Source organism: Amblyomma maculatum, unplaced genomic scaffold, assembly GCF_055883805.1.
Source record: "Amblyomma maculatum isolate TAMU_Amacu unplaced genomic scaffold, ASM5588380v1 scaffold_13, whole genome shotgun sequence".
Taxonomy (NCBI): domain Eukaryota; kingdom Metazoa; phylum Arthropoda; class Arachnida; order Ixodida; family Ixodidae; genus Amblyomma; species Amblyomma maculatum.
The window spans coordinates 3,205,545-3,218,596 of NW_028146738.1; the positions used below are offsets into that span (position 1 = coordinate 3,205,545).

Here is a 13,052-nt window from a genome sequence, read left to right on the forward strand (position 1 = left end):
GTGATTACCCAAGTAAAAATTAAAAAATAGAAAGACATAAAGTACAATCCCCAATGCTTTCCTTGGCCTCGCCGACTGTTGGCTTCTTTCCTTCATGTATTATAACGAGCACCCTCATTTCCCCTTCATTTATGTGCTTGTAGCTTACGGGGGTCTCTGTTCTAGCAGTCTTGAAGCCATTGGTAGCATAAGAGGGTTCTAGCACAGCTTTTGTCCTCGCTCTTGATCACGTTCTACGTGACACTGGCGGTAACACAGGACGTTCCACGTCCGCCGCTATGGTTGAGGGTGGCGCTGGTGAACACTCTCAAGGTTCGTATATAGACAACATTAATAATCAAGAAAGTAGCAGGGGGGACAGCGGCCGATGTAGCTCAGTTGGAAGAGCACCGGAAGCAATATTCGGAGGTTGTGGGTTCGGTTCCCACCATCGGCACGTTTTTTCTTCTACTTTCAGTTTAATTATCTTTCCCCTAAACAGATTCCATTACTAATTTCTTTGATTACCCAAGCATAATTTAAGTTACACAAAACTCTATAACATCAATTTCTTTTTTTTATTTTGCCATGAGTACAAAACAAATTTGGCGAGCTGCCCTGAATGCCAAAATAATAACTGTCAAGAAAACAACCTGACCATAGCTAATACTCATTTTCAACAGCACAAGAGGCACCTGTACACATGGACTTCACCAGACGGTCTGATCAGGAATCAGACTGATTATATTCTTTGCAGGCAGAGATGGAGAAGTGCTCTACAAGCAGTAAAAACAAGGCCTGGGGCCGATTGTGGCACCGATCATCAGCTTCTTGTTGCCAAATTTAAGCTTCGATTGAGGAAAATGCAGAAAACTAGAAGCCTTTCAGGTATGATCTGGATCAAATTTCATCAGAATATACTGTGGAAGTGAGGAATCGATTTCAAGAATTAGATCTAGAAGACAGAGAGCCTGAAGAGATGTGGACTGATGTTTGTGATATAATACAAGAAGTTGCTACTAAGGTAGTTCCAAAGCAAAAGAAATGCAAGAAAGCAAACTGGTTATCTGAAGAGGCTTAGCAAATAGCTGAGGAAAGGAGGATGGCAAAAGTTATGGAGCAAAGAGAAAGATACAAGGTTCAAGGTTCTCAATGCAGATTTTCAGAAAATAGCAAGAAGAGATAAGAATGCCTTCCTGAACATACAGTGCCAAGCAGTTGAGAACAACAGCCAATTGAGGAACACAAGAGCTCTGTATAAGACAATCAAAGATATCAAAGAAAGCTTCTGCGCTAAGCTGGGCGTGATAATGGAAAAACAAGGCAGGGACCTCACTGAAGCCTCAGAGATAAAGAAGAGGTGGCAGGAATTGACAGAACTGTACAAGAAGGACCCGGATGTGCCAACCCAACATAAGATGGTTGTGATTACTGATCTCGAGTCGGGCATCCTGAAGAGTGAAGGTGAATGGGCCTTAGCCAACCTTGCTAAGAACAAAGCTAGCGGAATTGATGGCATTCCAGCTGAGTTGCTTCAAAACCTCAACCATGACGACGCTGTTAACATTCTGTATACATTATGTCAACCAATTTGGAGAGCCCTGCAGTGGCCACAGGATTGGAGGTCAGTTTACATCCCCATTCCAAAGAAAGGCAGAGCCAAAGATTGTTGCAACTACCGCACGATCGCGCTTATTTCGCATGCTAGCAAGGTGATGTTGAAAATCCTCTAAGGTAGGCCGCAGCAGTATGTGGATCGCAAGCTTCCGGACATGCAAGCTGGGTTTCGCAAGGGCAGAACTAGAGACCAGATTGCTAACCTTCGCTGGATCATGGAAAAAGCAAGAGAGCTCCAGAAACCCATCTACTCTGCTTTATTGATTATGCGAAATTGTTTGACTGCGTAGATCACAGCAGATTGTGGCAAGCTCTCCAAGAGATGGGAGTTCCAATTAGCCTCATCTGTCTCCTCAGGAACCTGTATGAAGGGCAAGAGGCCACAGTCAGATCTGGGCATGGTCTTACTGATTGGTTTCCAATTGAGAAAGGAGTGAGACAAGGCTGCATACTGTCGCCCTGCCTATTTAACCTATATGCCGAGTGCATCATGATGAAGGCCAAGTCTGGACGAGTCTTCAGCTGGAGTGAAGATTGCTCGGAAATGTATCAACAACCTTAGATATGCGAATGATACCACTTTAATGGCAGAAAGTGAAGTGGAACTCAAAAGACTTCTGATGTGCGTACAAGAAGAGAGTGAGAAGTTAGGGCTTAAACTGCACATTATAAAGACAAAGATTATGGCGTCTTGCCCTACCAAGTAATGGAGCATCAAGGGAGAAGTGGAAGCTGTGACAGATTTTCTCTTCTTGGGCTCCAAGATTACCCCGGAAGGAGACTGCAGCCATGAAATTAGGAGATGCCTGCTTCTGGGAAAGAGAGCCTAGTAAAGAGCAGAGACATTACACTGCCAACCAAGATCTGTATAACTCGTGCTATGGTCTTTCCAGTTGTGATGTATGGATGCGAGAGTTGGACTGTGAAGAAGGTTGACCGCCGAAGAATTGACGCGTTTGAATTGTGGTGCTGGCGGAGACTCTTGAGAGTTCTTTGGACGGACAGAAGATCAAATCAGTCAATATTGTTGACCATAAACCCTGACTGCTCATTGGAGGGTCAAATTCTAATGTTGCAGCTCAGCTACTTTGGTCATCTGATGAGAGGAGAGGAATCGCTGGAGAAAGATTTGATTTTGGGAAAGGTTGAGGGTCACCGGAAAAGGGGTAGGCAGTGAACGCGATGGTTAGATGGCATCTTCGAGGCGCTGCAGATGAAGTTATGTCATGTTAGGAAGATAGAGGGAGACCGGAAAGCGTGGCGTGATATGGTCCATAGGGTCACTAAGAGTCGGACAAGACAGAACGACTGAACTGCACTGATAACAAGAGCCTTGATGCTGTGTAAAAGCAGAAAGCTCTTTAAAAAAATAACAGCGCGAACAATGGGGATGAAGGCTAGAGAAACACAGCACAAGTATCCCCGTTGTTCGCTCTATTACTTTTTTTTAAAAATATATCACTAACTCGCCCGCCTATCTATTGTGCAGAATGATCACCACGAGCATGAGCAGCAGAAATATTCTTTTTAAAAGTGTCCTTATCTCCGTTCTCAGCCATGTCTGGACACTGCAAACTAATATGCATTTAACATGGTCGCAGATATTAAATATATTTGCCAGTGCTTGGCAGAACAATGGCAGTGAAAGCTGGATCAGTTTGGAAATTGAGCACCGGTACAAGAACTGTTATAATGCGTGCATCATTGTAACAGCACCACATGGCATGCAACTGAATAGCTCGTGTACTGTACATAGTGGATTACAAGTAAGCCTATATACTGTATATGAAAAGCCCTAAAAACATGACAGCTCACACAAAGTCAGGCCAAACTCTTCTCCTCTCTTATTTACTCTTAGCATGCCTTGAACAATGTCATCATCCTCATCATCAGTCGGAATATACCAAGTGCAGGGACACTTGGTATATACCACAGCAGCGGACATGGAATGTTATGCGTTAGCATGATTGTCACATAGAAGGTCAACTAGCGGGAATGGGAGCTTGTAATAACTGTCTTGTACAAGCTATGATAATGTCCTCATTAAGCTAACCAGCAAACAAAATGCAGAATAACTAAAGATCTCTCCTGTGCTCTTTCGCATCAATTACAGTGACTGAGGTAATGATTCCTCCCACATTTCCGGAAGTAGAATTGCACCTAAAATGATTGAGGAAACCGAGCACATCACATCAACAATTACGAGCCATTACAATTACAAGCCGACACATCTTATAGCATTTGATTTTACTGGTGTGCAAAAAAAAACACTGAAAGAACAATGTCTACCTGTTCTAAATGCAAAATCGCTTCTCCTGTAGAGCCTTGCATGGGTGTTTCTTATATGAACTGAAGCTAAAAGCAATTTTCAAAGATAAGAACTGCAGGCATACAGAGGAAAGAACCTTAAATCTCCTCACCTGTAAAAGAGCTCTATGCACGTTACACTGCGCTAGAAAAACAGCTACTTTTTAAATTTAGGCACATCTCAACAGAAAGGTTCTTCAGAAGATCACTCTTAGGCAAGTCTGCGTTCACATCTCCACTGTATGGATTTTGAAAACAAAGAAACAGATAAGGTGTTTAGCTCCAGTCCTCATGACTTCAATACGTTTCTTGAGATGCCCGTATGTGGCATTCGTATATACAGCGAGGTTGACTTCAGACATGGTAGTTGTGGAAAAGAACACACACAAGACTGGGTACAGGATGAGTGCGAGCACGACAAATTTTCCCTCCCTGTCGGCATTCATCAGATGTAGGTCTTACTTCCTGAAGAAATGAACCACAGCTACCATTCGTGTTGCATCCTTGCCAAAGAAGGCTTGACAACAGGTCTCGACAGAGCATCTATGCCTTAATGGCCCCTCTGCTGGTTTTCGATATCTATTTTTGTAGCCACTCTTTGATTCACCTCCTTGACTCAAGAAGTCAGATACGTGAAAAAAAATAAAAATTTCCAAGTTTATGCTTCAGAATTACTGCTCCTGTAATTTATTTGTGTCAGGTGTCCTTGACACAGTTGTTATGCATGCAGTGAGATGGGATACAAAGGCTCACGTTCAGACAATACTTTTTTTTTTCTTGCAATGCAACGCAAAGCTAGCTTGAACAGTTTTGCGCATGTAATAACGTTTTTCAGTCACTGGGACTCGCCGCAACGTTTCGACGAAGTGGATCACTTGAAAGACGCGGGCGAGCTGCACATACACGAAGAAAAATTTGGAACATTCAACGGATTACACTCTTAACCCCAAAACTTGTCATCATTCCAAAGTGGCACGTGCCTCCAAGAAAGAACAAATGCCTGCCAGTTTATGCAATGGAATTAGACCTAATTAAGCTAACCACCACTGCAGTTTGACAGAACAGCAGACGACAGTCATGAAGATGCACGCGATCAGGCCACACAAGTCTGATCATGCATTCAGCAAATCGTCGAAGTGTCCAGAACAGCATCATGTTGTAGAAAGATATTCATGGCTGAAAACCGTACCACATTAATGAACATAGCCATCAACAGTAAAGCGACCTGTGCTGCATAAGCGAACTGGGCCGAGTGCTTCGACCGACTATCGGTAGCCACGAGACGTACCCGACATAGCACCAGCATGCGAACGCGATGGTGTGCGGGAATGTAGGTAGTCATCAGGAAAAAAAACAACGCTAGACCGTATGCAGCAAGACAACTTACGTAACAATGAATTCATTACAGCACACAGCTTGCGGGAAGCAACAACTCATGACGTGCACAACTGCCGTCATTTTCGTTGTGACACGTAAATGGAATGCGCAAACGTGCACACGTAGCGCAGCACCTTTCGCGCGCAAGGTGCACGCGCAACACGCTGTGGAATGGCTGAGGTAACCGTCCTTGGAACAATTCGTATGACGTAATGATCACGGCAACAAAACGACAAGCAAGAAAACAGTCACCAGCACTGCAAGACGCAAGAAATTTGCTGTAAACGCTGGTTTTGGTTTTGAAGGCAGCCGTAAAATGTTCTCTTCGTTAAACCGTTTTTCGCGGCATTGCAAACAAGGCTGCTGGGATATAATGCAGGATGAACATGCAATTTCGAGAAATGCACGAAACTTTTTGAGGCGCAGTTGTTTCAGCCTTTCGTGACACGACTATGTGTGCAACGGAATACTGCTGCGACACTGGCACCTCATTTAATTCATATGTGCGATCCAAATTTTGGATCAGCTGCAGTGCATTGTTCCGGAGAGTTCTCTAGAGAACACGGAAGCGTTTACCGCAAATAATGTCATTTAAGGACAGTGACTGGAAATGACTGTGCTCTGTATTAATTGTAGCGCTGCTTGATAGTAGCACTGAAGTAAATATGTATGGCGCAAAAAACATTACTGCTATAACAATTCATTTATTTCACCATATATATGATAGGAGCTCCTGAGTAAAAATCTTGTATGGAACTCAAAATGGTGCATTGTAGATAATGACTGCATGTGTTGTGTGCATGTTAAGTGGACTAAATGATCGCTGTTAACTGGGGCACTCATGTTGGTTAGAAGTTTACGAAAAAAATTCATCTACGGAAGCCCTCCAATGAATGCAGTTATTCATCCTAAATTAGTGTGCCTTGCTCAGAACAGCTGTTACAGTTCATGGAATGGTAATGGTGTCGGTGACAAGACTGATCAGCCTGCTCAAGAAAATGGTGTGACACCAATGACAACAGTGACTCATTCTATTTTAGTGCTTTCAGGCATTGTACATTCCCCATTGTTCTGAACCCCAAGGCATGCTGCTAAGCTTGTTGCGTAGGGCACTCAGCTACTATAGGGCAGGGAATCTGGGTTTGATCCTGGCCAAATGCAGTGCGAACCTGTATGTATGATATCGGTGCACATGAAAGAACCTCAGTTGGTTAAAATTATTCGGAGCCCTTCACTGCGGCATGTCCCTCATAGCTTGGGTTGCTAAGGGCAATAACTAAGCCCCATAATCGGGCCAACTCGTTGCCAGCTTTATGGGTATCTCACCGGAAGGTCTACTGTGCACACCTTCAGTAGGGACATTACTAGTACTATACTATACTATACCCAGTACTATACTAGTACTATACACATACAGCAGAGCCTAACTTATAAATTTTGAAAAAAAATACTCATGAAAGGCCCCTATCAGAAAACAAATCAGTAAAGCTTATGTACCGTCTTTGCCAAAAGTAACCAGGCTGCTCCGAAAGCTGGCGGAGCAAGCACACGGCCGTGTGGCGGCATTGCGCTCGCTGTGGCTTATCGGTGCTCGTCAGCTCCGAGGGTACAATAGCTGACGTAACTTCGCACCCTCACTCTCGCCCGTTGGATGATAAAAACTAGGCGCGTATGATGTGTGGGCTGCGGTTTTACGTGTGCGAAGCCTGGTTGTGCCCAGCGAGGGCGCTCAGTATAGCGACGGGGCTATTCGCTCTTCTTGGCAACTGCGGGAAACAGAAAAACAGGTGATAGTAGACACGGTGAGCTCTTGTTCGTTTCTAGGACGAATATGTGCTAGGTTTGCCAGACAGTGTCGCCCTGAAATAAGGGTTCCGCGAGCGGGAAAGCAATCATGTGCATATAATGGGTAAGCGCGAGGAAGGTTTTATTTTAGTTTACTTAAACCAAAACTTACCTACAAGCAAGTGCAAAAATTTGTTACAATCAATCATTGCACATATTTTAAACAGTCACCCCGAGGGCTAACACAATTTCGCAAGCCTAAAAGAGAGATAAGGTGGCTTGAAAGGGTTCACAAGCTTTTCCTAGTTACGACCTGTAATGTGGCACTACGCAAGGCACCTTGAAGAAAGCATATTGAAATTTCGAGGTGCGATGTACAGGCGCATGGAACACACAGGAAAGCGCAATTCTGCTGGTGCGTTTCAGCAGCGGATTACAGAACACAAGCACGTATAATTATACAGCGAGAAACGGGACATATTATCTGCTTCAGGGCAGTTGCCATGAAGAGCGAATAGCCCCGTCGCTATACTGAGCGCCCTCGCTGGGCTCTACCAAGCTTCGCACACGTGAAACCGCAGCCGACACATCATACGCGCCTAGTTTTTATCATCCAACGGATGAGAGTGAGGGTGCGAAGTTACGTCAGCTATTGTACCCTCGGAGCTGACAAGCACCGATAAGCCACAGCGAGCGCAACGCCGCCACACGGCCGCGCGCTTGCTCCGCCAGCCTTCGGAGCAGCCTGGTTACTTTTGGCAAAGACGGTACTGTGGAAATCCTACTATACATCATCATTTTGCTAGCATGTTAGCACTCATGGGACAAGAATGCGCAGCTGGTAGTTCCAAGTTGTCGAATATTATATAACGTTGGTATTGTTGCTGTAAAATTTGATCAGGCAGGAAGGCAAGTGCAGCTATACATTGTGCCTCATCACATTTTTATATCAGGTGCTTTTTTGTTACATGGTGTACAGCTCCAGCAGTGCAGGCCAGAGCAGGTGGAACCACACTGATCGAGTGTTTTATTCAGTCAGGTTTCACCGAAGGGGACATTTTGGAAAAGGGTGCAAGTTAGAGAATTTGTGGGCCCTGCTCTGCCACACTATCCATGTGTGTGGCTGCTCAAGTTAGTGATGAAGCACACTGAACCAAGAGTGCAGGACAAATCGCAAAGGTAGGAAGACAGCTATCGACAAAGTGCATGTTTCTGGAGCATGATTAAATGCATATGAAATGAGCAAACACAAAAATAAAACAAAATCAAGACCAAGAGTGCAACAGAGACCTGTCTTTTATGTATCAAGCTGGGCAATGTTCTGGTAAAAGAAAGGAATTGAAGGTTTGGTAATGCAAGATGCCCTTTGCATTGCCCTCAACAGCGACCTGTTTCAACAATGTGATGTACGCTGAGGTACTACTTCAATTCATGGACATGAAAAATTTCCCCGGTATGCATTATTACATATGAAGACTGAGGTGGTATCATGCATTAACAAATGTTTGGTTTCTTTGTTGTGCCACGAGATTGATTATCTTTATTCATGATTGGCAATTGTCCGTGTTTTACTCTCGGTAGTCATCAGTTTTTTTTTTTTGTGAATTTCCTCTTTGCTATGCATTTAGTGTGCTCACATAGTAAATGGCTTTGGTTAGTATCATTTGGCACCAGGCGCATTGCTTAAGATGCTTTGGCTAAGCGAGTGACTTTGTTTAGCCTTCCTTACTTGCCTAACTTTGACCGGCTGACAAGCAGGAGAGTGTGCAGAACTGTTGACATGTCAGGATTGGCTGCGTGTTATTCTCTCGACTTGTTTTATTTTCGTCTGTGTTGTGTGCCCATTGCAACGGTAGTCTTTAGCATGAGCAGGATTTCCGATGCAGTATTGCTGATGTTCACAGTGCTTAGCCAGAATTTAAAGCATACAGGAAAGTGAAGGAAGAAAGCTGTCCATCAGCAGTGTGGTAGATGCATCTCATGTCCTTATCGACAATCTGATACTCTTCATCAAGGGCTTGAAAAAAAGTCTTATGGAAGTCTTGAAAGCTGCAATATTATTGTAAAGTGGTGTGAAATTGTAAAAGGCTTAAATGTAAAAAAAGGCTCACTGGCCCTTTATGATGAGATGCCCTGGCATATCCAGTTTTGCATATCTTCTGTTGGTGTGCAGTACTAGACTTCATTTCATTAAATACCCTAAAAGAGATAGTAAAATTATGGGACATTAAACCATACAAACCCAATAGTAAAATTAAAAAATACATACCCATAGTTTCAGGAAAGCTTTTACATCTGCGACGAAGTGATGTGAGCAAGTGATTAGAGCAACATTGTCTGGAACGCCATTCCGGACTGCATACAGATATTGCACAATGTTGGTGAGGAGCATGTCTGGAACCTTACTTTCCTAAGGTTGTTTGGCTTTTGCTGTTTGCTTACAATATAAACAAGATGGAGATAGCACCCAAATATATCTAGACTTCCAGATTTGTTATAAGGTGGAAGGTGGAACAAGTCCTCCCGACTTGTTGCTGTCGGCTGAAGAAATTTAGTCATAGGGCACTTGCCCTCCAGTGCCAGCTCATGGTAGGTGCTAACACTGAGCTGTTAAGGAAAAAGCTGCCAAAGGCTCAACAGCTTGATACTTGCAGAACACGCCTCGGTAGCCTGCCCAGTAGCTGCATGCTTAGAGGTCAGCTGGTACCAGGTAGCTTACATTACTGGTGGATTTGGGCATATGGTACGCTGTAACTTCATTCTGAAGCATGCTTTATTTAGAGATTTCAGGCACGCAATGGAGCAGATGCTCGAGACCTTACTTTATAGGATAATTCTCTATGTCGTACATATGTCTCGATCAGCAGTTGATCTTGAAAATACGTGCTACTAGTTATGTGTCACAAATTCAACCAGTTGTACGCGTATGAAACATTAGGCTTATATCTTTCAATGTTCTGACTGTTGCCTTGCAATAATTGATGATGAATCCTGTATGGTACATAGCATGGAGTCATTATCAATTATTACATTATTAGTACGTATCTATACTAATAATGTTTTGAATGACGGCGCCTCAACCTTGCGAACATAGCCTGAATTGGTGTGTCTCTAGGAATCTCTTGTATCTCTAGCTCTAGGAAGGGCTAGAGCACAGGACCTCCTTTGCTTGTTCTATTTGCTCTATTTAATTTGCATACAGTATAGGCATATAACGTAAATGGCATATTTGTGAGGGCATTATGATAATCATGGATAATTAGACAACTTATCTGATTATCCACACCTGAGAATGGACTTTTTTTCCAACAAATTTAAATCCTTAGAATCACAAACGACTGGTTAAAAATACACTATTTTTGCTAAGCGTCTTTCACAGGTGTCACACATCTCACACATGTATTGCAGTTTGACTGCTTGCTAATCATTCAACCAAAAACAGTGGAATAAGCCTTGCATATAAGTTATGATTTCGCTGCACACATACCGAATTATGTTTCAGTAAATTGAGAGCATGCCATTTCCTTTGTCATTTTGTGAACTGCAAATTTCTCGTCTCTGTTCGCTGTGGCAGTTTCTGGCCGTGAATCTATGCGGTGAATCTAGATGAGGCTGTATTATCGGCTTCATGGTAGCAAGGCTCTTCCATGTGGTGTATTATAGCTGAAATTGACAAAAAGATAACACATAGCTTTTGGCAAGAATTTTCGTCATGAGCGCACGGAGGCTCGGCAGCAGTAGCAGGCGGATAGATGGATGGATTATAGGAGCGTCCCCTTTGAAACCGGGTGGTAGCAGTAGCTGTCATGCTCATTTTTCTCCCTATATCTTAATTATTGATTTAGATTGGTTAACTAAACCATCATTCTATTTATTAAATTTTTGTTTCTACATTACTAATATTACGTCACTTCTCTGCTTTTAAGCCACCAATCTTCCAGATTCACCCGGCCACTGATATCTAAACCCCAGAGCTTCAGGAACAGTAACTGCACCTGAATCAACTTCCGGATGGATATCATTACATTCGAGTATATTATGGTCAATTGTTTCACTGGAGTTACCACATACAGCACATGCGTCATCTTCATTGTTAAATTTCTTTTTGTAGCTGCGTGTTCTAAGGCACCCAGATCTAGCTTCAAAAAGTAGGCACTGCCTCTTGAGTTATCAAAAAAAGCTTCCTTCCTGATCTGCATTTTCCACTGTCGGTATAATTCCACGCTGTTTCTTTTCCATCGAATTTATCTAATTTTTACTTCTTTGTTTTTCACCTGTTGCTTAATGCTCTTTATTTCTCAGTCCTTGTGACTAGCATACTTACTAGTTATAATGTGAAATCACCTAATGAAGCACTCAACATTTACACTGTTCCAGTATTAATGTTTTGAATGTGTGGCTTCATGCTTTCTTTTTTTTTTATCTTTCTGCAGGTCATTCCCTCAGACATGTGTCAGCAGATGGTCATCTTGGTTTCCCGTGCCTGTTTGAGAGTACCGGTTGGGTTCAGTGACTGTGGAGTCCCTTTCCACAGGCAATTGTAGCGAGCCCGAGTGCAGTAAATAACATATTTTAATGCAGTAGCATCAGAGGCCCTGTTATACAGAAAATCTGGTAATGGCATTGTTAGTTAAAAATCACGGGCATGGCTCTGGCTGGTGGACAACTGTCCAGTGGACAACTGCCAAGCCCATGGTTATATTCAGAAAAGCAAGTAAAGGGCAATCTGATTTAGTGTTGTTTCAAGCACGCTGGGTTTTCTAAGCGAGAAGATGCTGGTTCGCCCAATGAAGAGAGTGACGATTGCAATGACTTGTCTAATACAGATAGTATATTAGACAATGAAAGGGAAGCACTCTGTGTGCGGATGGACGACATCGCTGAAGACGACGGTAGCTGCAATTTCATGGACTACATGAATGCAGAATGTGATGTGCAAATGTCGTATGCGGACTTCGAAAGAGATCACTGACAGAGGACATTCCGACGACGATGATCCTGATGCTGAACCTGCCCGTGCACAGGTTTTAGCTGCGGTCGTAGAGTCGCTAAACGTCGTGCGCAGTTTTGTGGAGTGTAGTGGTGGTAACAGTGATATGCTGTGCAATTTGTCAACTGGAGGACATGACACGGTGCCGCAAACTACGGTGCCAAGCAGTCGCGCATCGATGACTACCTCAAGTGAACATCTAAATAAAGGGGCTGTATTGATGAACCAAGGTATCGTGCAATTGTTTTTCATTTTTCGTCCATTTTTGATAATTCGACACCCCGGTTAATTCTAATATTTTTCGCGGTCCCAAGGACTTCGAATTAACAAGGTTTTAGTGTATACTAGGACGTGTTTGTATGGCTAAAAATGGATTCAGTCTTGTGCTGATGGTTGACAGGAAAAGAGCGATAGTTGGGTGCAGTTATAAGATTTATGTGCTGTGACTGGGGATAATAAAGTGTATGAAAAAGTTAGCTGTGGTTTAGCTTGTGGTTAAACCTGGAGTTACATGAGAGTAATCTGCATGGCAATGCTTAGGGTTGGCCAGAAAGTAAAGACATTTCTTTTGCACTAAACAGTTTACTCTATGGTTTAACCTTTATGCTAGAAGGGAATCACTTCACATATGAGCACCCCTTTTGTCTCATCGTTGACCATTCTCATTCGTGCGTAGAAGACTTCTAGTAGTATGACATCATCTCTGCATCGAACTCTGGGGCACACCGCTGTCAGAAAGTTCGAATCAACCTTTTGCCCTTGCAACTCGTTGTTGTTCGACTCTACCAACTACTAAGTTATGTGTCTCTTCTTCTCTGCTTCTGGCTCTTTTTCATCTTTTCTAATTCTTCCTTCCTTCTTTTTCTTTTTTTTTTCTTATTTCTTTGGACAGGCACGGCAAAATGGTGAGACTGTGGCCAATGTAGCTCTCACTACAAAAAGCTTAAGCACAAAAATTTCTACGCTGTGTTAGAGAAGGTAAGAAAGGTTAGATTTC

At 43.1% G+C, this 13,052-nt stretch overlaps 1 protein-coding gene across 1 annotated transcript in view; it reads right to left on the reverse strand.

Moving 5' to 3' along the window:
- The window catches only part of LOC146172108 (uncharacterized), a 111,781-nt gene that overhangs the window by 63,262 nt on the left and 35,467 nt on the right, over nt 1-13,052 (reverse strand). The gene's annotated exons all lie outside the window — the stretch shown is intronic.